The sequence below is a fragment of the Aotus nancymaae genome, unplaced genomic scaffold (genome assembly GCF_030222135.1).
Source record: "Aotus nancymaae isolate 86718 unplaced genomic scaffold, 86718_ANA_hifiasm-v0.15.2.pri h1tg000007l, whole genome shotgun sequence".
Classification (NCBI taxonomy): Eukaryota; Metazoa; Chordata; class Mammalia; order Primates; family Aotidae; genus Aotus; species Aotus nancymaae.
In genome coordinates this window covers 32,906,248-32,933,641 of record NW_026988418.1, presented here as the reverse complement: position 1 = coordinate 32,933,641, position 27,394 = coordinate 32,906,248, and the positions used below count along the sequence as shown (strand labels likewise).

At 36.1% G+C, this 27,394-nt stretch overlaps 1 protein-coding gene across 11 annotated transcripts in view; it reads right to left on the bottom strand.

The window, feature by feature from the left end:
• The window catches only part of LRRC7 (leucine rich repeat containing 7), a 592,672-nt gene that overhangs the window by 349,347 nt on the left and 215,931 nt on the right, over nt 1-27,394 (bottom strand). The window lies entirely within an intron of this gene.

The following is a 27,394-nucleotide window of genomic DNA, read 5'->3' as shown; positions in this document are numbered from 1 at the left end:
TGTAGCAGTAAAAGAGCTTGTTATAAAAGCCTCACTTTCTTCCATACTCATCTTCTCAATTGTTTCTGAATGGCTTCCCATTCCATTTCCATGTTAGTGCCTCTATTTTCTGCTACCCAGACTCAGACGCAAGATATTATATTTTGCCCCTTCTTTTACCACTCACATTCAGTTTGCCACTGAATCCCCACTGACTGCTTTTTCTTTTAAGTAACTTCTGGAGTTGTCCCTTCTTTTCTATTCTGACAGCTACCAGGATTATCTCAGTTCTCCTTCTCTGTGACCACATTAGATTTCATGAGTATCATTTTAATTTAATCACATCAAACAGTTATTTATCTGAGATGCAAGAATTGCAATACACTGGAATACCTGAGCTCACATTTGTTTTGTGCCCCCTCCCCCAGTTGTTTCATAAATATTTGGTACATGAGACATTTAACCTCTGATATTTGGTGAAAAAAATCACTTGTAATTGGTTCATTTCTGCCATCAGTCCAAAGTATTAGGTGGAAAAGAGCCAAGTGTTAAAGTAATAGTTGTGAAATCCAGCATGCTTATATTCACCGGTTGATGCAAATGCTTTAAAATATGAATTCTTGAACTTTACCCAAATAGGTCCAGGAAGGGGGTCAACAATCTGCATTTTTAACAAGCACATCAGTGACCTGGAAACTTTGACATAGGTGTTTGCAGTATCATATTTTGAGAAACCATAAATTAGATGGTTTAGCTCTGTCCAATTCATCTTGACTCCTGCCAGATATGAACAGCTGGGACAGAAATTTTTGATTCATTTCTGGAAGAATTATCTTAATGAGATCTTTTCTGTTTGACATTTCTAATTCTGTTTTGCCGAATTTCTACAGATGAAGTCTGGTATCCATGACTATGAAATTGGCCTACAGTACATTTAACTACCATTTGTTCTCATATGTAATTCATTATTTATGGGCAAAAACAATGTAGCACATGGTTGTTATTTCTTAACTCATTAGCCTTTAAAAAATGAATTGGGCTGATTGTTACTTAACATGAAATATGCAGTTTCTTACTTTGGGTCATGTTTGGTGCCTTACAAAGACTTTCTGCAACACTTCGTATAGTGTAGAATTAATTGTCAATATTTTAGATATAAATGTAGCTGTTTCTTTTTATAAAACCTTAAAAAGAGAACTCAGATGCATACTTTGATGGATAGTTCCCACTATTAATTTTCCTTCTAAATAAATCAGAAAACAGATGCCTACACTCATGGTAAAAGTTAATTTATATTTATTCCAGTATCTATCATTCTGTTACGACTATTACATCTATATCTGCAGGCAGTGTGGTCAATTATAGATTCATAAATTTAAAAGATCAATTATCTTAGGACTGATTTTGGTAAAAATTACTAAAAACTCTAGTCTGATTACTATTATATAACCATTTCAAGCCATTTTCAGCGCTAATGATTTTCAAAACACAATTTATTTGTTACATAAATTTGCTTATCATCTCAACTAAATTCTGGAGTGTGCTCAAGAATTAATAGTCCCAGTATTAATAGTTCCAGCATTCTTTTTTAACTTTAAATGAAGTCACGTCAGAAAGAAAAGACACAGAAACTTCTGAACAGCCTGTAACAAAAAGAATCCAAGATCTCCTTGGTGTAGAAGCTAAGAATATGGTATTTGAGATCAGAGTGATATGTGTTCAATCTCCACTCATCTATTTACTACTGTGTAATCTTGGTCAAGTTACCTAACATCTTTGAACTCATCAGTTTCCTTGCCTATAAAATGAGAAGAATACATTAGCTAACTTGAGGAGTTGTTGAGAGAATTATATGAATTAATACATTCATCAGTTCTAAGTCACATATTTTTTCACACATTAACATCTTTGATGTTTGGAATGTATCCTACGGTTAGGTGTAAGTTATCATTTTTAAGAAGTCTTTTTTTCTTCCTTAATGGTACTACAATATTGGTATGTCTCATAATCAATGGCCTTACGTTTGATGAAATATGGTGCTTGTGAAAATGTAAGACTGTGTTTGTCACATAGTAAAGCTTGATAACTGTTAGCCATTATTAATATTTATGTACCAGATACAGAGGCACACCTATATAATAATCTATCTTTTACTTTTCTAGATGATGGAGGCAGGAATCATGCCAGATCGATCTTGGTATTAACATGTTTCTTCTTTCTATACACCAAAGTGACTGGTACAGTGTCCTGTACATAGTATATACTGAGGAAATATTTTTGAAATTATATATAGATAATTAAAAGGCAGATAATGAGAGTCCTAAATACCAGCTGAGAGTAGTAGTTCACTGGATTGGAAGCTTCAGATAAAGGTAAACAGTCTCAAAGGAATCTAAATTTCATACATAAAACAGTGAATTCTTAACATAAACTATGATGTCTACAAATTGGCAAAAAAAAAAAAAGGCATTTTAACAGCTCTTTCAAGATTCAAGTTTTTAATTAAAATGAGGGATGATTATAAAATACCTATAATTCTTCAATATAGTAGAATTTGGCAAATATAATTGATAGCCGTTATAATTAGAGTAAAACTGTTAGTGGTCATGGTAAACTTCTCAATGATTTTCAAAGACTTGAACTGAATTGAAGGCGTGGTTATCCTGTCTTTCATTTGCTAATGGTATTTTACATTTCAAAAACAATACAATTGTTTTGAGTCTTAAAATAGTTGTGTCCTAAAGTGCTCTTTTTTTTCTGGAGGTAATGGAAGTAATTTAACTCTGAAGAAATTGGTTTGAGAAAAGTATACAATATAAATTACTGACTCCTAAGTAAACATTTAGAACTGAAACACAGCAGTTAGGTATCTTCTCTGAGAGCTAATACAAAGAAAAAAGCCTCAAAAGTAGAAAATAAGAATACATTTGGAGATAAAAATTTATATTCCAAAAGATTCCATTCATTTATTCATGAAAAACCATTTATTGATAACTGCTACAAGCTAGACACTATACTAAGTACACACTTCTGTCTACACTTTTATAACAGGTTTAATATTCCTAAAATTATATATTGTTTGGATTTGTGTGTTTATCTTTATATGGATGGAGTAATACTGTATGTTTCCACCTGCAACTTTCCTTTTTCATTTATACTGTTATTAACAGTATTCAATGTTGACGTATAAAATTCACCTTCACTGCTTTATGCTTCATATAACACAACTTTCTTATGCATTCTATTGTTCATAGCTTTTGTGTTATTTCCCATTTTTTCTCTAACATGAGCAATGCTATTAAGAACAATCTAATATACATCTGCTAGTGCACATACACAAAAGTTGGAGAGTAAACTTATTAACTGTTTTTCTAAATGTTTTAATGTTTGATTTGACCTATCTGAAACTTATTTTTGAGAATGATGTGAAGTAAGGATTCATTCTTTTCTCCTTGTAGATGACCAGTTATTTCAGTTCAAGCAATTCTCCAGCCTCAGCTTCCCAGGTAGCTGGGATTACAGGCACTCGCCACCACACCCGGCTAATTTTTTGTATTTTTGGAGAGATGGGGTTCCGCCATGTTGGCCAGGCTGCTCTTGAACTCCTGAATTCAGGTGATCTGCCCACCTCAGCCTCCCAAAGTGCTGAAATTACAGGTGTGAGCCACTGCGCCCAGCCTGCAGCATCATTTTTTAAAAGTCTATTATTTCTCCAGTGGTTTGCAAGACAACCTTTTTGTATATCTGATTTCTACTTAAGTGTGGGTTAGTTTCTGGGCTTTCTATTTCTAGCCTACTGGTCTATTTGTCTATCCCTCTCTCATTCTAGCCGGGTCACCAGAATTCTGTGATTTCAATTTGTGCTTTTCTTTAAAAATGGGAAAGAAATATGAGAGAATGCCTGGAGAAGGAAGAAACACTTCAACTATTTAGACAGAGGGGTAGTTTTCTGAGTAGAAAATAGGGATGGGGAGGTAGGGAAGATTGGAAAGTGCAGAGAAGCCCAAGAAGCTGTATATGAAGGAAAGGCTCAGAAGCATATTCAGAATGGCAACAACAACAAAAAGCAAGTGGCTGTACTCTAAACTGTGTGGAAAGGAATGAAAAATGAGGGTTTTAGCCAGAATGTAAAAGACTATAAGAGTCTGAGCTTTATCCTGTAGGAAGTGTTTGGACGGCCATTTTTCACAATTGTGAGTTAACCTTTCAGTTGCTATCTCCAGAAAAATGTTTATGAGAACACACATATGCACATGTGCATGCATCCATCCACAAAAATACACATATTTGCAACCAATTTTAGGGAACTTGCAAACCACCTGAAGCCCAGGTATGGATCTGCGGGCTAGGTTACTGGCCACTCTGAAAGGAAGTGATGGCATATTTCTTTGAAAAAAGCAAATGTGATTAGGTCCATCTCCTCCTCATAATTTTTCAGTAGTTGTCTGCTCTCTTCAGGACAGTCCAAATTCCTTAATGTGGCATTCACGGCTCTTTGCCTCTCCAATTTCTCATCTTGCCATTCCCCCTTTACCCTGTCCCTTCTCATAACCCCCCTCTGCTGTCCTGTGTCACCACATCTCTAGCCACATTCAGCAGCTGTGTTTCTGCACCTGCTGTTCTCTTTCTTGACTTTGCAATTGCCAAGTCTCCAACTGGAGCTCTTTTCCACTCCACCCTATCCCACCTCCCCTCTACTCCCTTGTTCAAGTTGCAGGTCATAGATTAAGACTGGTTTACATGCTCCACCTGCATGCTTTTGTAACATTCTGTACATTTATACCTATTGAAACTTGGATGTCCGAGTTTTGTGATTACAAGACTGTAGTGTAGTTTCTCTAGTTCCCGTAGTATGGAAAGTGTGCAACACAATGCTTGGCACATTGTACCTTCTCAGTAAATGGTTATTCTTTGATGAATATTCTATGTAGGAGAGTGGCATAATAGCAAGGTAGTCACCATTTTTTGTGTGGCTATTACATAGGTGCAAGTGACTAAACTACACTTTGAAGTATATTGTCTCAACTTACAACAATGTTGTAAAGAAGGTATTATTATCCTTATTTTGTAGATGAGAAAACTCAGGAGGTAACTTTTACAAGATCATATTGCTAGCAGGTGCCAGAGTTAACATTCAAAATTAGTTCTGTGTGGGTACAAAGCCATTTTTTTTTTTTTGAGATGGGGTCTCGCTCTGTTGCCCAGGCTGCAGAGCAGTAGTACGATCTCAGCTCACTGCCACCTCCACCTTCCAGGTTCAAGAGATTCTCCTGCCTCAGCCTGCTGAGTAGCTGGGAATTACAGCTGCGTGCCACCATACCCAGCTAATTTTTTATATTTTTGGTACAGACAGGGTTTCACCATGTTGGCCAGGCTGGTCTTGAACTCCTGACCTCAAGTGATCCACCTGCGTGGGCCTCCCAAAGTGTTTGGATTATCATGTCTGGCCACAAAGCCATTTCTATATGAGCACACTATCACCTCTGAATTATCAGATCTGAGCTTTGGAAAGATAACGGTGACAACTGACAACAGTTGATGGCTTCCTGGGAGGGGAGAGTGTATAAGACAAGGGAACCAGTGAGCCCTCACAATGGTTGCAGGTCCCAGGAGAATTACAGAAGACTGAGACTCAATGACCATCTACTGACAGAGAGCAGCTTAGAGAAAATTATATGTTATAGCACTCTGTGGTTAGTGAAGTGCCACATAAATGCAAAAATCATACTTTGGATCAGCATTTAACATCTTCATACTCATGCTTGGAAAATTAAGAACATTATAAAAATGGCATAAATGTAGACAGCTGTATCTCAAACATAGTTTAGTTTCTTACAAAAAATAAAATAAGGTATACAGTTTTTTTTTTTACCACAAATAAAAAAGTATTAGTTGTGTGTGAATTTTCAAAAGATAAATCCTTTTCCTGAAAAGCTTTATATTAAATCATAAATATTTGGTGAGAGAGTTATTGATGCCATATGTAGGCCCATGTAGATTTCACCAGGGAAAAGAAATGATTGTCTAATGAGTTGGCATCACTGAATTGCTGGTTTCTTAGAAGTTCTTCTTTTGAATCCCTTTAAAGATGTTTAGTTCATTTGAAAGTTGTTTCAAAGAAATAATTATATCATGCATATTATAACAAAATGTTTTAAAATTCTTTAGTTTAAAACAAGTGTTAATAGTTATTTTTTGTTAGAAAAGAGCCAACTCAGTAAAAAAGAGTAAAAATGGTTTTATATACATACTTAGTGAAATTGTAAGCTTCCAATTGTGACATTCATTTACCTTTCCTTTCCTTCCTTTTTTTTCTCCCTCCCTTTATCTCACCTTTCCATTTCCCTTCCCCCTAAACTGCTTGTGTTCAGTGATCACCTCTTGAACATCTACTCACTGACAGGCACAGAGCCAGGATTCAAAGATGAATAACAAAGAATCCCCTTCCTCATGTATACAGCCAACTAATGGTTATAAACAAGATTCAGTGTAATAAATACTATAGCAGAGACAAGGCTCTGCAAAGCACATTTTATTCCCAAAGAAATATCCCTAGACCTTTTTTCTTTGATTTAGAGAATTTAAACACATGGATTTGTGTGCTTTAAGAAACCATTCTATACTACTGTCCCACACTGACATCTGCCCCTTAAATATTCATATGCAGGGTAGTGACTTACTCAGATTTTTGTTTTTAAGAAACAACTACGAACAGACAGGCAGGTGGGAGAATATAAAACATTCAGATGAAAAATAATGAGTCTTCATTAAGGCACTGTTAGTAGAACTGAGCAGAGTGACACAGGTAAGAGGAGAAATCATTAACAGTTGGTGCCAGCAGTACATGGGCAAAGAAGAGAAGATGTTATAGTCAAACAAGACTTTAGGGTCCCAAGTAGTAGTGATGGTGTAGGGTCGGTAGGGCAAGTATAATGCTGGACAAGTGCTGATAGTATCAAGTAAGATTGGAGCTATAGGAAAAGGAAACAATTATAATTCTTTCTAGTACATTTTAGCAATACTGAATGTGCTGCAGAGAAGACCTCTTTTATTTCTTGCAGAAAGATGGTGACTACAATAAATACCCAGGCATTTTATCCTAGAAAACAGTAAATATCACTGCTGTTGTTTTTAAAATACAGATCTTTTAAACAACAATTTGTACAAAGAAGTGTTGAATCATTTTTCCCTTTGGAAGAGCAAGGTTATCTTAATGTTTGCCATTGTCTCAGAAGGAAGGGATTATATCTGTTTCATTGGAATAACAGTTATTGCTTTGAGTGTACAAGGCATAGCCATACCTACTCTATTCAAGAATAATTTGCATTAAAACTTTTAAAATGAAAATGTTATTTAACTTTCATATCCTTGATTACTTTATGTGATGGTAGCAAGCTAATTACACCCAGAATGAAACAGAAAAATGTGAGGGGAACATCACACACTGGGGCCTGGAGGGTGGGGGCCTAGGGGAGGAATAGCAGGGGGTGGGGGGATTGAGGAGGGATAGCATTAGGAGAAATACCTAATGTAGATAACAGGACGATGGATGCAGCAAATCACCACCATGGCATGTGTATACCTATGTAACAAACCCGCACGATCTGCACATGTACCCCAGAACTTAAAGTATAATAAAAAATAAAGCATAGTTTTAAATGTTCTTAATTTCAACACAGCTTCATTGTTTCTGGGTATTTCGGGTAAATTCCTGATATCTCTATTATGCTAAAGACAAAGGATATTTGTGTATGAACATGCTTGTTCATAGATGTGCCTTTGAAGGTGGGTTCCTTTTGTGGCTTTTTAGTAATTAGTGGTTGGTAAAGTTTTTGTTAATTGACTTAAGAAAATACTGGCTCTGTCTATAGAGAGTAATCAATGTGGTACGTGAACAACTAGGCTGGATGGCATTAATCTAGAGTTCCATGCTAGCATAAGCTGGTTTGTGTATGTAACTGTATATACGTGTGTATATTTGTTTTTGCTCTTCTATGCCCTGATCAGTTGTGAGGGACAAAAGGCCCAACTTTGCTGACTAGCTCTGGGAGAAGATGGCTCATGGTATAACCGGAGTTTTGTCTCCACTGGTAGTGATAATAAGTAGATTATAAACTTTGGAATCAGATAGACCTGGATTTGAATTCTGACTCCACCCATACTTAGCCACATTACTGAGCTAGTTCCATGTTTCTCTAAGTTTCCATTTCTAATCTAAAAACCCAATTAGATTGTGCTCTAGTGTTGTCTTCAGCAATGCACTTCTACCAGGTGCACTCCCCTGACTCCCAAGCAAAGCAGGATTGGCTGTCTCTCTACTGTGTTTTCATACACTCTTTTATGTATATTTCTATAACTCACTGTTACAAAATTATAAGTATTTATAATAAATATTTAGTGAGAAGCTAGCTTTGGACTAAACACTGTACTAGTTCCCATGGAAACAAAGACTAAATAGACATAGTTCAGTATTATGGTAGGGGAGGCAGACACACATTAGTGTCTTTCTTATTCATCCTTATTTCCCTGGAACAGAGTAAGCATTCAATAAATATATATATAGAATGAATAACTGCCATAGCTTTGGCAAGTACAACTTTGGAATCGTATACACAGTAATATGGAGGCATGGAGGAGAGTGGAACAACTGTGCCAGAGAGTGAATGATGAAGGCTGTGGGAGGAAGTGACAGTTGAGATGAATCAAAGTAGCATGCCAGGCAGAGGAAACAGTATGGACCCACAGGCAAGAAAAACTTCTATATTTCAGGAATACTTCCTAAGAGAACAGAAGAAGCAAGAGATTGCAGAAATAGGCTATAGCCAGACTGTAGAGGCCTCGTTTCAGCATTCCATGCTAAGTTGCATGGTTTTTTTCCCCTGAAGTTAGAGACAGGTTGCTTCCTTAACTTAGGTTATAGTCTGGTTATATTTATATTTGGAATGGGTCACTGTTGTCTGTGTGAGGAATAAAATAGAGGAAAATGCTGGTTTAAGATAACAGTAAGGAGACTATTCCATTAGTTGGCCATGAGATGAAGGTCTGACAAAGTCTCCAGCCATAGACTGGAGAGGTGAGATAGATTTAAGAAATATTTAGGCAGCAGTATCTCGACTGTTGATTTGATGTGGAAGCTGAACAAATACAAAGAGTAAATGTTGACTGTCTTGGTAACCAACCTGAATGGATAGTCACCAACTGAAACAGAATACAGGACAAGGGACAGGTGTCAATTGGGGAAATTACACTTATTGTTAATATTCAAGTAAATCCAGCAAGCCTGTACAAGTTTGAAGATTGAGAGACTGGGCTGAGCTGGCATTGTAGATTTGTGAGTCTTCACTATGGCACTGAGAATATGAGAATAGATGAAGGTGATAACCCAGAGAGAACAGAAAGGTCAAGGAGTTTTCCCCTCTGCTCCCCTAAAGCTGGCATTGTAAAAGATACAAATGACACTTTATTGCCTGGTCTAATAGATTATACAGTTCTTGCCTTTCTTGGCCTCCCTATTCCATTTAACAATGTCACCCCTCCTTTCTGAGAACACTGCACTCTGATATCCCTGACTTCATTCTTCTAAAGAGAGTTCCTCCTGCTGTTGACATCCCCCATGCCCTGACTCTGTGGGCCCTGGCTCTGCCCCATGCCTCCCAAGTGTTAGGGTTCCTCTGTAGGCTGGTGGCAGTGTTCACTGGTGATGACCGAAGCAAACGTCATGTTAAGGAGTAAGCACATACTACAAGCTTTTATCAGTCAGCTCTTCATTGTTTGGGGGTCTTGGTTGAAAGCTAAAGTTCAATGCTAATTAAGGTCACTCACTCACAGGAAAGACTCCATTGAGGGCCATGGGAAATTCACCATAAATAATCTCAAAAAAGAGGAAATAAATCTTTAATTCATCCACTTAAAATTTAAAGAAAACAGAAACTTAACTGTCTGGGCAACAAATGTCACACCTCCACATCCCCACACCCACACCAAAATGAAAAATCAATAGCAAGGTAGTGAGGTTTCATTGTTACCAGAAAAGCAAGAAGCAGTACAATGGTTTTAAAGTAAGAGATAGAATATTGGTGTTTCCTCTAACCTCTCCTGGTTGAGACTTAACTCGCTTAGTGCTGTTTCAGGTTCATTATGGAAGCAATAAATTGCCTCTATGCATAGAAGGGATATATATATATATATATCTAGTATTTTATTAAAAATGTATTTCCATATACATTTTGGAAGAAAAAGTATCTGCAAAATATTGTTTTACTTTCTATCACTGTTAATTTAGAATAGAAGAAAACTTCCTTTCTGGAAAGTGCAACTATTCATTTCTCATTTTATAGAGGCCAGCTTTTTTGTATTCTTTGCTGTATTGCAGCTCATAGCAATTACTGTCATTTGTTGAAAGGTTATGTTTTGCAGACATCATACTCACATTTCATATATATTATGTTATATAATATATAACAGTGAAGAAGAATTACCACAAGGTCAGTAGATGATAAAAATAAGACACGAGTTAGACACTCTTTCAAGGTAGAGGCTATATTCTCCACTTTACGTAGGAGAGAAACTGAGGCTGATAATCTCCCCCAAACTGGGATCCAAATTTAAGTCGCCCAACTCTAAGTCTCTAGTGGTTTTCCCTACACGAGACATTTCACTTCAGGCTGCTCTTTGTCTCTGTAGTTAGAGGCTCTTCTGGGATTTTGGAGCTGACCTTTGAAATTAAATAATACTAGCTAGGAGGCAATAAGGGTGAGCTTACATTATTCATATCCTTGGCTTTGTTTCTTTCCCATCATTTCTCAGAATCTGGGGAACTGCTCATTATCTCTGAAGTCTAGTCCAGGGTCTCCTAAACTTTTCCACCACAGTATTTCTAACAACAGAATACAGCAAACATGATTTTTAATCTTCATGATTCAGATGAATTTTGCATTTGATTCTGTAACCTATTCGTAGTTCTCTCTTAGAAATCATTTAATTAATTGTTGTTATAAAAAGAAGCAGTACATGTTTGCTACAGTAGATCCTGACTCCTGGCCTTATATAGCTCTGCTAATTTTTGAAAGTAAATGTCCATATATGAATTTTACATGTGACTAGAGGTCAATTCTATGCAAGATCAGCTTCATAATCTCTATGAAGTAATCCTACATTTCTGTAACAAGTTGAGAATGGCCTGACTTTCTAAGAGTGGCTGGTCAAGAATTGGAATCAGAGAGGGCATTTTACTAATGTGGAAATTTGGACTCACTTCTAGAATGAAATCAGCCTTTTAGAGTTGATGGGGGATTAATTCTAAAGGGTATAACAAACTGTCAAGTCACATACTAAAAATTCATCTGGAAATGAATAATATTAAAACATGTAATAACCAAGTAACAACTATTAAAAGAAGTAGTGAAAAAAATAGCATAAATTGTCACATCTTAATGAAGTTACATTTTTACTTCATTTAATTCGCACAAATGATGTTTTATAATATGCTTGTGCTCTGGTCATATATTTTTATTACTGTGGCTTTTAGAAGACACATCAATAAATCATTTTCAAAAGGAAGTACTATTATATTGTCAGATTTGGTCAGCTCTACCAAAGGCCTAATCCCTGTGTTTTTCTCTTCTAGCTCAATTCTCTTTTTCTCTTGAAAATTTTTAAATAAAAATGTCTCAGTTCTTTTTCCTCTTCTTCACATCCCACAATCTCTCTTCGAGAGGTGGTTGCTTTCAACTCTTTTAGCTATTACTTTTTGTATTTTCTTCCACATTTCTAAAGACACGAATGTATTTCTTTGTCTTCTATCAATTGTAGAGATTGTGTATTTATTTCATATTATGATATCTGAAAAATCATATTATCTGTCATCACCAAAGCCACCATCAGTCTTTTTCCTCATCTTCCCAGCATACTTACATCCAAATCTCAGGTTAAATCAGTAGTAAATGCTGACATTAATAATGTGGATTTGTACCCTGTGTTTGCTTTACTCATAAAAGTTTTTTAAACATAAATGTAATATGTATATTTAAGGTATGTAACATGATGTTACAGAATACACATAGATAGTAAAAAGGCTACTATAGTGAAGTAAATTAACACATAAATCACCTCATTTATCTTTTCCTTGTTCCTGTGGCAAGAGTAGCTAAAATCTCATTTAGCATGAATTTTATATACAGTACAGTTTTATTACCTATAGTTCTCATGCTGTAAATTAGATTTCTAGATTTGTTCATCCTATGTATATGCTACTTATAAAAGTTTTTTGTTCGTGAAATTGCCTCATTTTTTTAGCTTTTCTATACATTTATCCTTAATTTTCTCCAAATGCTTAAAAAGCTCTGTCAAATGCCAAGCAATTATATTTCTAAACCTAAAGCACATCAGATAATGGCTAGGTCCACATTTTACTCTAGAGCAATTCACTCCTGTGCCCTTTAAAGCCGGCTCCAGCATGGGAAGACTGCTCTTTCAATGTGATGCACACCTGGCTTTTGTAAAATATTCCTTTACTGCTTTCTTGAACTGGGCTCTGTTCCCTGGATTCTATGCCTCCCTTCTTTTGGCTTACACAGATACGTTGTAGCAGAAACCCAGGAGTCACATGTGACTTTTTTGCCCTTTCCCCCAGCATCAAGATGGCCAGTCCAGTAAAGTTTGCCTTCTAAAAACCTCTCCAAACTCTGTCCTTCAAATCTATCTTCAGGGTCACCACCCTGGGCCAGGCCACTTTTTTTTAAGAGATCAGGTGTTGAACTGGGCGTGTTGGCTCATGCCTGTAATCTCAGCACTTTGGGAGACTGAGGCAGGTGGATCACGAGGTCAGGAGTTCGAGAGCAGCCTGACAAACATGAAACCCTGTCTTTACTAAAAATACAAAAATTAGCCAGGCGTGGTGGCACACACCTGTAATCCCAGCTACTTGGGAGGCTGAGGCAGGAGAATCGCTTAAAACCCGGGAAGCGGAGGTTGCAATGAGCTGAGATGGGGCCAGTGCACTCCATGCTCCAGCCTGGGTGACAGAGTGAAATTCCGTCTCAAGAAAAAGAAAAAGAAAAAGATATACAATCATGTCGTCTGCAAATAGAGACAATTTGACTTCCTCCTTTTCTAATCGAATACCCTTTATTTCTTTTTCTTGACTGATTGCTCTGGCTAGAACTTCCAGTACTATATTGAATAGGAGTGGTGAGAGAGGGCATCCTTGTCTAGTGCCAGATTTCAAAGGGAATGCTTCCAGTTTTTGCCCATTCAGTATGATATTGGCTGTCGGTTTGTCATAAATAGCTTTTATTATTTTGAGATACGTTCCGTCGATACCTAGTTTATTGAGAGTTTTTAGCATAAAGGGCTGTTGAATTTTGTCGAAGGCCTTCTCTGCATCAATTGAGATAATCATGCGGTTTTTGTTTTTGGTTCTGTTTATGTGGTTAATTACATTTATAGATTTGTGTATATTGAACCAGCCTTGCATCCCCGGGATGAATCCTCAAGGACCTAGAAATAGAGATTCCATTTGACCCAGCAATCCCATTACTGGGCATATATCCAAAGGATTATAAATCGTTCTACTATAAGGACACATGCACACGAATATTCATTGCAGCACAGTTTACAATAGCAAAGACCTGGAACCAGCCCAAATGCCCATCGATGATAGACTGGACAGGAAAAATGTGGCACATGTACACCATGGAATATTATGCAGCCATTAAAAACGAGGAGTTCACATCCTTCGTAGGGACATGGATGAACCTGGAAAACATCATTCTCAGCAAACTGACACAAGAACACAAAATCAAACACCACATGTTCTCACTCATAGGCGGGTGTTGAACAAGGAGAACACATGGACACAGGGAGGGGAGCACTATACACGGGGGTCTGTTGGGGGGGTGGATAGCGGGGGGGTGGGGAGTTGGGGAGGGATAGCATGGGGAGAAATGCCAGATATAGGTGAAGGGGAGGGAGGCAGCAAATCATACTGCCACGTATGCACCTATGCAACAACCTTGCATGTTTTTCACATGTACCCCAAAACCTAAAATGCAATAAAAAATAAATAAATAAAATAAAATAAAAATTAAAAAAATAAAAAAAAAAAGAAAAAGAAAAAGAGATCGGGTGTCACTCTGTCTCTCAGGCTGAAGTATAGTGGTGCGATCACAGTTTACTGCAGTCTTGAACTCTTGGGCTCAGGCGATCCTCCTGCCTCAGTCTCCCCAGTCGCAGGGATAACAAGTGCAAGCCACCATGTCCAGTTCTATTTTCTAGTTGTATAACCTTTAGTACATTCTTTAAACTCATTGTGCTTTAGGGTCCTTAAATTTAGTAAGGATAACAAAACCTATTGGGCAGGTTGTTCTGAGGACAGAAAAGCTGTTGCATATGAAATGCTTAACACAGAGCAGATGATCAATTAACATTTGTTGCAATTCCTGCCTTCTTAGCTGTTCATCTGTGTTTTCAGTTTATTCTGCTCCAGGCATATAAGCCAATATAGGAGACTTTAGGAGAACCTGTCTTTGGTATCTGTTTCTCAACTACCCACCACTTTAAGAAGAAACTTTATAAAATACAGATAATTTATACATGAAAGGCCCTCAATTTCTTTTATAAATGATATTCCTCTTTAATCCCAAATTTCATGTACCCCACTCTCTCACCCTCTTGGCACATTGCAAAATTGCCACTTTCCATCCTTTCATCTCACTGATTCCCACATTTCTTTCACACATTGGAACCTCTATAGTTTGAACCAAACTTCAGCATCCATCATGTCCCTCAAGTCCTCCTAACCATCATCATCTGCACCCATATTTTCTTCTTTCTCTTTCATTACAATGAATGAAGTATGTCTATTCTTCCCCTTCACACATTCCAAGGAACTCGTATCCTTTTGCCTTCAGGTCTTTGCTCCTATAATTATTCCATCAATTTCCTGCCTCTAGTTTCTCCCCCTTTCTTCTTATTTAATTCTGGTCATGTACAAATGTGCCTTCATGTCACTGATCTTAAAACAAAACAAAATGTATTTTGACCTCGTGCACTTCTCTAGCTGGTCCCATTTTTCTGCTTTCCCTAACAACAAAACATTTTCAATAGAGATGTTTATATTCACCACTGTCTCTTATATCAACTTCAATCAGGTTTTCACTATATTACTCTTATTAAGGTCACCAATGACTTCCATACTAGCAAATACAATGGGCTCTCTTTTATTCTCTTAGCCAATCTCTCAGTTTGTACTATCTTTTCTAAAAATTCTTTCTGTGCTTTTCTTGGCATTCATGACAATATAAGTTTTCCTATATCTTGAAAAACCCTTTCTTTCCTTGTTTCTTTTCTTCTTCTATCAATGCAACTCTTTCTAAATTTCCTTTCTGGTCCTAATCTCCTATCTCTCAAATCCATTTCATTATCAAATTTTGTTAACTTTGCCTACAAAACTTAGTCTGAAATTCCTCTCCTTTTCTTCGCTATCATCAGTCTAGTTGAAGCCATCAGCCTCTCACCTGAACAACTGCAATAGCCTCTAATCTCTTTGTCTCTGCTCTTGACTTGCCACAATGTATTTCCACTGCAATCAGAGTGGTATTTTAAAAATAGAAGTAATTTCATATCATTGTTTCTCTCAGAATTCCTCGTGTCATTTGGAATAATATCTTAAGACCATTCCTAGCTTGTCTGAACTTGTCTGAACTTGTCTGATTTAGCCCCACTCTTTCTCCTGCAACCTCTCCCACCTACCTCTCCTGTGGCATCTGGGACCACTCTTTCCTTCATTCTTTACACACTCTCTTCTTCCTGTTCTGTAACTATGTCACACTCCTTCTTACTTTAGGGTGTCCCCTTTGCCTAGAATGTTCTTTCTCTGATCTTGCATGGTTAACCCCTCCCTGTCATTCAGAACTCAACACAAAAGAACATTTTTTAGGCATTTACTTCAATTTCCACCTCAAATAGCCTCCCAACAGTTCTCCTGCTTTATTTTCTTTTTCTTTCTTTTTTTCTTTTTATTAAAAAAAATTTTTTTTTTGAGATGGAGTTTGGCTCTTGTTGCCCAGCCTGAAGTGCAGTGGCCCGATCTCAGCTCACTGCAACTTCCACCTCCCAGGTTCAAGCAATTCTTCTGCCTCAGCCTCCCAAGTAGCTGGGATTACAGGCGCCCGCCATCATGCCCAGCTAATTTTTTTGTATTTTCAATGGAGAGGAGGTTTCATCATGTTGGCCAGGCTGGTCTCGAACTCCTGACCTCAGGTGATCCACCAACCTCACCCTCCCAAAGTGCTGGGATTACAGGTATGAGCCACTGCACCTGTCCCCCTGCTTTATTTTCATAATGGCATTTGCCATCACCTAATACTTTTATTTTAAATTGTTTGTTGATTTACCTGCTCCTTTAGCAGCAAGGTAGATTTTGTGAGAATAGAGACTTGTTGATCTTGCTCAATAATATATCTCTGGCACCTGGAACAATGCCTGCACATAATTGATAATCAAGAAATGTTTGCTGAATGAACAAAAAAAATCAATTGATATATTTTCCAAAAATTTTGAATTTTTTATATCATTTCTCAAAAACTGGCAGTAAAAGTCAGCAAATTTGTTGTTGAATCAGATTTTAATGAGTTTTGGTATTTGGGTAAAGGTTAGAAATAAATGATGGCATGAGTAAGTCATCTTACTCATTATAAAATTGTAAAAGATTATAAAACTTCAAAAAATGACTTGGATACTATAGATGTCAGTTTCTCACTGACACATAATTAAGAGTTGCTGATACTATAAATTTTTAAATAACAAGACATTTTAAACAAAAAGGAAAATCAGAGTAAGCAAAAATTATTTACTATTTTCTACATTCAAACTATGTTTTTGCTAATTTATCCTTCATCTCATTCTTCCTTAGGACTTTAGAGAGTTCACCTACATTATTTATTTATTAAAATAAATAACTTCATTTAAATGCCAAAATAATTCCAATTAAAGAACAGATTTGAAAAAAGATGCTAAAAGAGATTAAACAGAGCCAATTTTTAAATTATTTATGTATCACATATGCATATATGTGAGATAGTTTTATTCTCGATGTAGTTTTATATATTCAGAAAAATTGTATGCATTTGGTGCTGGGGGAAAAATCATGCAACCTTGTTAGTTACAGGTTCTCATATTTCTGGAAACATTAATCAAAGAGTGGATATATGACTTATGTCAGGTGAATCTAAGTTTTCTACTGGAGGACAGAATCATGCACAAAGTCATTGTTGAGAAAGTGAGAAATTTTAAAAGGTCATTTTTTTTAAATCTTTATTCAAACCCAAGATCTAAGGACAGCCCACCATAGATATATGCCAAGGTTACAGGACATTCCCTGTTTATGAAAGACAAACCCTTAAGGGAGTTAGTGTTAACATGAAATTTTAAAATGGGACAACTGTATTAAACAAGTGGCAATTTTTTGATCAACATTTGCAAGTTTAGGCTATGTTAAATCTAGAACAACACATTTCATATTTCTCAATCATGACAATTGTTTAAGCAGCAATTATAGTGATACAAGCAGTTTTTTCATTTCAAAAGATTCCTTTTTAAGTAGAAGGAAAAAATAAAATAATCAATGATCATTCAAGTTTTGAAAAACTACAATCACAATTATGAAATAGCATTTCAAAATCTGTCACCCTAAGATCTTTCTTCCATGGCTCCTTTGATCTCATTAGACCTCTCACAAAATAAATAAATGTCCTTGTTTTCAGATAATTTTACTTAAAGTTTTAAGAAAAACATGGCCTTGAACTAATATGTCTTAAGTTACAAATATCAGTGAATGAAAAGAAGCATGAATAAAATTGAAAGAATATAATATGTAGAATATTGGAGGATGCTTTTTGTTTATTTTGTCAGACACCTATTCCCCTTATTTCATTAGAACCTTGATCTCCCTTTTAATGACATCCCTCATTGTACATTGTGGAGGCAGCAGGAATTTGAATCTTGAACTGTCATGGTTACATGGGGGTCTTTGCAAATTGCCATCTTCAGAAGATCAGCATTGTGTGGCCCAGACCATTGCTGTGCTGTGAATTCTGAGCAGCAGTCTAGAACTCTCTTGGTTCCTGTCCTTTTTCCATGTAAAGTTCTTTAGGCTCCTATTAATTCTATGAGCCTGGCTATATTTCCAGTAAATGTTCATCTTTACCTAAAATGGCCAGTTGGTTTTCCTGGCCTACAATAAGTAAAACTAACTGACACAACCATAAATCCATATTAAATAGTAATCTGTAGCCATTGGTTAAGCAACTAAAAGAGGTTCTGTTTTTTTAGTGTTATATTTGTCTTTGTTTTAAATATGCAAAGCAACTTTATTAAACAACTCTTGCTTCTTACTACAATAAGCCATTTCTCTTAACTCAACAGTTATACAGATTAAATATCCATTATACTCGGAACCAGAAGCGTTTTGGATTTCAATTTTTTTTTCTTGGAATACTTGCATATACATAATGAGATATCTTAGGGATGGGACCTAAGTGTAAACACGAAACTCATTTATGCTTCATATATATTTATACACATAACCTGATGGTAATTTTATGTAACATTTAAAAAATAATTTTTTTGTGCATGAAACCAAGTTTTGACTGTGACCTATCATATGAGATCGGGTGTGAAAATTTCTAATTGTGGTATTATAATTGTGCTCAAAAAGTTTCAGATTTTGGAGCATTTCAGATTTCAGATTTTCAGGTTAGGGATGCTTTAGATTACTTTGCTGTTTTTAAAGTACTTTCACATACTTTATACTATTTGATCATCACCACAATTGTAGGAGATGGGCAAGAACAAACCCAGATGAGCAACTACCGCAGATGAAGACACTAAGGCTCAAAGGAGTTAAACAATATGTCTGAATTCCTATGACTAATTAGTGGCAGAACTTGTGTTAAACCCAGGTCCTCTCTTACCAGAATTCTTTACATTGTACTGTAGTACCTCTGTGATAATAAGTGGTAACTATAGTTTCTACATTGTTTGTCAGAATGCTTTCTTCTATTGTTGGTCATTTTTGCCTATTTAAAAAGAAGTTTATACTAGTGAATCACAAAACATTGTTTGGAAAGAATCTTAGGAAACCTATTCCACCCCACATCCCCAAACATAAAAGCACGTTCCATGACATCCGACCTTTGACTACTCCTAGAGTCAGACAGCACATTCCTTTATTTGAGCAAACGTGACAGCTCTAATTTATATGCATAAAAGTACTCAGAGTTTGAGAGGAAGAAAAAAAATGCAAAGAGGGTGTTGTATTAGGTCCTGGCTTATGGAGGAATCACAAAAATTATTCCAATACCCAGGATCAGCACCCAAAATTTAAAAACTGCTACATGAGAGTTTTATTTTTTGTGTTTTATGCATATGCAGATAAGCTCTAACTTTCCTCTTCCTTCCTCACCTATGGCTGCTGTCAAAGCTCTTATTCCTTGTAAAATAATATCATATCAGAGGAAGATATTTACGGTGATGGTTTACGTCAATGATTAAGTAGGGAGTTTCTTAATACTAGTTAACACAACGAAGTTGTATGGGATGTCTCTTAGAGACACAATGAGGCCTCAAATTTTGCCCAGGCTGAATAAGTGGTAGGTGTTATTATTTTGTATGAAATATTTTGTATAAGATAACGGGGAAAGGCTTCTCCAGTGATGTTTGAGCAGAGACCTGGAGGAAACAAAGGAGTAAGATATGGGGCAGAGCCAACCTGACAGTGGAAAAACCAAGGGTAAAATCTCTGAGGATAAAGCCTGCTTGGCATATAGGTGCCCAAACTGCTCCAACAAAATTGTCAGAGCCCATGTGCCAGTCATTAACATGGAGCTCTATTTAATCTGCTGGCCGCTGCCATGACTCAGATGCATTTTTGTTGTTCATTTATTTTCTAAACAGATGGGGAGGATTTCTGCTATTTCTTGGGCCAGTGACTGAAGCCAGCCCATTATAAAACTTTCACCAGTCTAAAACACCTTTGTGATAAATCCCTGACTGCTTTATACTGAGTGATCAATGTTTCAGCTATCCAATGAGTGGTTGACATGGAGTAGTGAGCACATACAGCTGTCTTCCTGCAGCCCTCGCCTGGACCTGGCTTCCTAATGTCTGTTTTGTTTTTTTGTTTTTCCTCCACCTAGGGCAAGCAACTGTCGATATATGGAGGCTGTTTTTTTTTCCCCCTCTGGCATCTCTCAACTTGCTGACAATATTCTATATTGAGTATAATATTGTTAAAAATTTACCTTCATTTTTACTATATATTTTTATGAAATTGAATTTCAATCAGCAATTAATTAAAACAAAATATTGGATTGGCCAGGTGCAGTGGCTCATGTCTGTAATCCCAGCACTTCGGGAGGATCACTTGAGGCTAGGAGTTTGAGACGACCACCTTGGGCAATATACTAACAAAGAGCATAATACCACCTGTCTATAAAAAATTATCTGTGCCTGGTAGTACCCACCTGTAGTCTCAGATACTCAGGAGGCTTAGGTGGGAGGATCAATTGAGCCCAGGAGTTTGAGGATGCAGTAGGCATGCCACTGCATGCAAGACTGGGCAACAGAGTAGGACTCTGTCTCTAAATAAATAAATAAATAAATAAAAATAAAAAACAAAACTCTAAATACTGGAGGAATCTGGGTATTAGAGTTCAACTTTATATATACTAAAGACAGTAAAGCTCCAAACTGATGGATTTGTATTAAGAAAATAGTTACACATGGCTAGGTGCTCATGCCTGTAATCCCAGCAATTTGGGAAGCTGAGGTGGGTGGATCTCCTGAGGTCAGGAGATGGAGACCAGCCTGGCCAACATAGTGAAACCCTTCTCTACTGAAAATACAAAAAATTAGCTGGGCATGATGGTGGGTACCTGTAATACCAGCTACTTGGGAGGCTGAGGCAGGAGAATTGCTTGAACCTGGGAGATGGAGGTTGCAGTGAGCCGAGATCGCACCACTGCATTCCAGCCTGGGAAACAAGAACAAAACTCCATCTCAAAAAAAAAGAAGAAAGAAAGAAAGAGTGAAAGAGAGAGAGAGAAAGAAAGGAAGAAAGAAAAAATAGCTACACATATGTATTACAGAAAAATAACATTTTAAATGACATACAGTATATTTATACAAAGGAATGTCATTTGTCAATAAGAAGGAATGAAGTACTGACACATGCTATGTCATGGATGAATCCTGAAAACATTATGCTCAGTGAAAAGAGCATAATGTTTCAAAAGGACGTATGCTGTATAATTCTGTTTATATGAAATTTCTGAAATAGGCAAATTGATGGAGAAATAAGTTGCCAGGGGCGAGGAGAAGCAGGGAACATGGAGTGACTGCTAATAGATATGGGAGGTTTTTTGAAGGGTGATGAATATGTTCTAGAATTAGACAGTGGTGATAGTTGTGCGATTCTGTGAAAATAACAACTGAATTTGTAAAAATGAATTTGATGGTATGTAAATTACATCTTGACAAAACTTTTAAGAAAAAAAGACAGTGCAAGTTTACTGCCAATTTTTTCTTTTAGAAGGATGCCATTTGTTCTGTGCTTATGATTGTTTTCCACATTTGGGTGTGAAAGCATTTACAATTAAATAATAAAAGTCATATATGAGTGTTTTAAAAATGTTTACTTAGCAAAAGAAAGAAAATGTCAGTTCCCACGGTTTGCTAGAGATCAACTGATCTGCGTCATGTTGAGGTAAAAGCAGCATCAAATGAAGACACCATCAATGTGCCTCCAGGAAATGAGTAAGTTTTAAGAATACATATCTTGGTTTTCCTGCTAATTAGTTTAAAATATCTGTATAACTTTTCTACCTTTCACTAATGTATCCACTCTGAGTGTTTTATGGCACTCTTATAGGAAGCAAGAACTTCACCCTTCAGACACAAAACAGTTAATGTGTGATCTCTATAAGTGAAATACTCAAGACCTTAAATCTCCAATATCTTAGAGGATTGAAAATATCTAGAATTAGTTTTGAAAGTGCTACACAGCAAATTGTTCTCTTTTTTTTCTGTTCATTAGAGAAAATAGGTTTTATAAGCTATAGAAACCTAGATCAAAATCAGTTGAGATGTTACATTCCTCTTACCCATGGAGAGATTTTTTGGCTTCATGAGCATAATAAAATTTCCCAATTTTGCTTCTGTATGCAAAGTTGTCATGACTGCTAGGGGAAACACAAACAACTTCTAGGCAAGTTCCAGCAGTGAGTTTATACTATCATTTCACTTTTTAAAGTTTGATATATTTTTCTCTGCAATTGTCTTTTTCCTTTCTAAGGACTTTTTATTGTTGTCTGTTGATTTTAACTCTCACTTTTTGGGAGGATGACTCTCAAATACCCATCTCCAACTATGACTCCTCTCCTGAGTTTGATCACATTTTGTTTATTGCTTTTCTGGGGGGTACTTTTACTTGGATAAATATTTTTATTTGATAAAGCAATACCTAAAACTAAGCTAACAAATGCAATGGGTGCAGAAGACAGTAACTATAATGGTTAGGAGTCTAGATCACATATCTTTGAAAAATAGTCAAGAAAAGTTGGAAACTTGTCATGTCCTTTGCAGGGACAAGGATAAAGCTGGAAACCACAATTCTCAGCAAACTGACACAAGAACAGAAAACCAAACACCTCATGTTCTCACTGATAAGTGGGTGTTGAACAATGAGAACACATGGACACAGGGAGAGGAATATCATACACACCAGGGCCTGTTGGGGGATGGGGGGGTAGGGGAGGTATAGCAGGGGGTTGGGGGATAGAGGAGGGATAGTATTAGGAGAAACACCTAATGTAGATGACGGGGAGATGGATGCAGCAAACCACCATGGCACGTGCATACCTATGTAACAAACCTGCACGCTCTGCACATGTACCCCAGAACTTAAAGTATAATAATTATATTTAAAAAAGAGAACCCTTAAGCAAAGTACATGAACTTTTAAAAATATTTGAAGGATCAAGGCAGTGATGATGAAAGCATAGTTTCTTGTTCAGTGAAGGCATACCTTAACAATCTTTGTATCACCCTGAGCTCTGAGACAAGTGTTGAATTGATAGATAGATGGATGAAAATAGGGAAACATCATTAACATATTACAGAGTTTACTAAAAATTAGAACTTTTCAGTTATATAATGGTCTGTACCTTAAATTGGTGATCTTTTTTCCATTACTAAAAATGTTCACGAAGAGCTTGGGTGACCATTGCAAGAGAAATAACAAATATATGATTCTGCATTGGGTAGAAAGTTGAACTACTTGTTAGGATGGGCTTGTGAAGAGCAGTGGTCCCTGCCAGCACTCATGGCACACAAAGCAAAATTTCTGTTCAGTTATTCACTGAGATTCTGACTTGTTTTTACTGCAGCTTAACCTCTCCTTTCCTAATACATAGTCTTTGGTAATAATTTTGGATAGGACTCTAACATGCCATGTGGCCTGAGGAAAGTCAATTAACTTTTTCCTTTGGATTTACTTATTAGTAAATTGAGAGCTAAATTATAATCTGTAGGGTTGTTTCTAATAAAAATAATGTAATATTGTGATTGTGTGAGTCAAGAAAATTCTCTGGGGAAGTAGTGGTATTATCACAAATGTGTTGATGTAATTGTGTAGGGTCAGAACCCTATCATGTTTTATGGGCCAGGGAATGTTTTCCTAGATGTCTTTGAAGATTTCAGATAAAGAGAAAGTGATGCCACAATATTTTATGTTGAATAGTCAACACCTAGAACTATTCTGAGATGTTACAAAATCTTACTTTTGTTTGATTCAGGGTAAATTAACATGGAAATCTTATTTCAGCTGTGATAGAATAATAAATACCAATTATTGAGTATTTTTCTATTACAGATATTCTACAAACATCATCTCACCCAGTACTCTATCTATCTATCAACCAATCAATCATCTATCTATCCATTCAGCCACCCACCTACCCACAGAAGATAGTGCTGTTACTTCCCCAGTTTTACTAATGAAGGAACAGATTTCCAGGAAAAATACTTTTCTAACCAAATACCAATGCTAGGATATAATTCCAGATTTGTCTGGGTCAAAAGCTCTGGTTCTTGATCTCTAAAATATTTTTGGAGTAGGTTGTAAACTTTTAAGCAGAGAAAATGTTGAAAGTATGGTACTTAAAATTCAGTCCCATTTCTTTTACATGTGGTTAAATTGATTTCATCTACCAAATTCGCTCTCCACATCTTTCAATTTTAGTTACATGCTGGCTTTTCCAAAATTATTTATAATCCCTGTTTTAAAGTTCTTCAGTTTCAAGAAGTTTCTTTTCAGTTTTTCTCTTTATTGCTTTTTTCAAATTTGCCATCCCACACTACTTCATATATAATATGCACCTGTTATGGTCTACTACTCTGTCTATAATTTTAAGTTCCTAATTCAAAATAACAAGCAAAACAGTACTAAATTATAAGCTGTATGGGTTTCTATCACTGTGTTTAAGGCATGTCATTTTGTATTTTTACCTTTCACTAGAGAAAATTAAGACACAGAGATTGAACTACTCCTAATTAAAATACTTCCTGTTTTTTCATATCTATTCTTGTATCTTTTCTGACACACTATTGGCATATCTTCCCTAATGCCTTTTACCTTGACTTTTTGTTCTCTACTCGTTGTATTATATAACATCTTATAGAAGAGCTTCATCACCAATTATAATATTCTCCATGTTCAATATCAGAAAGCAAAGAATACATATATAGAAGATAATTCTTACTATAATGTAATATTGAGAATAAAAATGGCTATCTTATTACTCAACAAATCTGAATAACAACTCAAAGAAAACCATAAAATAAAATGGCAAATACTTTATTTAATCCAACTTTAAAGATTTAATTCCTTAAAGAGCTCAGTACTCAGCCTATAGGTCACTAACAACCTTATACATAGTTTTTTATTTCGAGCCATTTTTTTTCCTCCTGAAATAATTACTTTATAGCAGTTTGTTTGTAGTGCACATTGTGGTTATCCCTGCAACAGCTGTTTCACCCTTCCACCCCTTCCCCTTGTACTGCTGCCAGCAGCCACAACTCTACAGAGGTGACTCATTATTATTTAGCCCAATTACAGTAATTCCACTTTTCTTATAGTAGCTTATTCTGTACTCAAACAGCAAAGGAATTTTATCAGCAGTAAACATGTGACACAATTAATGCCAATGAGATCTGCAGACAAATTAGTTGAAGAATTCTAGGGGAGACATTTTTTGTCCTTCTCAGAAAGAGTTTTAAGGATTCAGATATTTCTGTTTTTGGCTGCTGTGGAGGTGAACTCTAGAATTCCTGCAGCCATTCTGCTACCATGAGAAAGGTCAGCCTCAGAATAAATGTGTTGCTGCTAAGGTGAATAGAAACACATCAATTCTGATTACTGTTCTGAGATGGACCTTTCACTTATGAGAGTCAATCAAACCTGTTCCTTTGTAAAGTCAGTTTGTATTGGGTTTTCTGTTACTTGAAACACATATAATGAACTCTGATCCATTATTCATTTCATTTTCCTATCTTGTATTTTTCCCAATAATGCACAAATACATCTATGTACTATTTGGATCATACCTCAATATCAGATCATTTAGATCATATTTCAATATATCATATACATTAGGGGAAACTAGCTTACATGGCTGTTTTATGAAAGTAAAGAAATGCAACCTTGAAACTCACAGAAATCCTAAAAGATTATGTAAAACTTCTCTGAAAGATATATGGCAGGTTAATGATAAAGGATAATAAATTCTCCTTAACTATAATAAACTGATAAAATATATTAAGTCTTTAGTATACTTATATTATTTTTAATTAATGATAGTCAATTATTTTAACTAACCACACAGACAAAATATCTTAAGATTTCTCTTCCAAGCCTACTTAGGATCCTAGCGAGTTCCTCGATGTATAAGACTTTTCAATGGAATTATCTTATCAATGCATTAAGCCAAACAATACTATGTGACTTTCAAAACCTTTCATAATCTGAGTGCTCCCCACTCTCCCTACATATTGCCCGCATTCATGTACATGCACCTTCTGTTCTAGACTCTTCACAACTCTGCTCCCTTCGACTCTAGATGCATCTTGAAGTCTGCATCTATGCTTTTTGGTCAAGTTCTTCCCTTTCTTCTCCAAAAATGGGGCTCTCCTCTATACATAAGCTCTACAATGGTGCTTCACTCTTTGGCTCTGATTCTACATCACTGAGCACTTGCCTCAAATGCTTCAGTTTTTCTCCATAATTAGATTGTCAGATCCAGAAGGGCAGAGATTGAGATTTGTTTCTCGTATAACTGCCCCCTTAAGCTTCAAGTACTATATAGTAGAGTGGATATTAAATAAATACTTGCTTGATAAGTTAACCATGTTTGTACTACTTATCTTACAAAATTTGTTGTATAGAAATAGGAAAAGATTTAAAATGACTAGATTGGCCTAGGGTTGCCAGATTTAGCAAATAAAAATACAAGATGACAAGTTAAACTTGAATATCATGTAAATAAAACTCTTTTTTTCTTTAGCATAAATGTATCCCATGCAACATTTGGGATATAGTTTTACAAAAATGTCATTTGTTTTTGGATTTAAAAGTAAAATATAACTAGGTGTTCTCTATTTGTTTCTGGCAATCCTAGATTGGCCTGACCTAGAACCACCCCCCTCACCACCCCATCCTTATTTTCCTAAATTAGAATGGATTACCACATTTCTGACTTATTCAACCTTACATGCTTTTGCTAATCAAGCCCTATGGCATATGAAGTTCTCTGCATTGTTCCATCAATCAGGGACAACAGAGACTCAGAATCCGTTATGTGAAATTCACCATGCCTGCCCATGTACAGGGAGGCAGAGATAAATGCAGTGCCATCTGTACCCTCAAGTAGTTCCTCATCTGGTAGAACAGACAGCCCATTTCAGTCCAGGTTTCACTTGATGTGCAATCCTAGTGTGAATCCATGTGGTCAATAATTTTTTATAGGCCTGATCTACCCCTAAAAAATACACTATACCTGTGTATAGTGTCATCTAAGGAAATATCCCTGATGACACCACACACGGGTTGTCAAAAATGAAGTATATTGTTTTTAAAGTACACGTTAAATAGTTCTTAACTTTGAAGTGTTATGTAAACAGCATAATTTATAATTCTACAATTGATCTTAGACAAAGGTCAAGAAGTGATAATTTATAATTCTAAAGAAATATAATTATTCATAATTTGTTTTGATCAGCATGTTGAAATATCAGATTCTGATAATTACTTCAAGTTTTTACTGTGGAGATTCTTTTTCTGATTACCGGATATTTAATATAC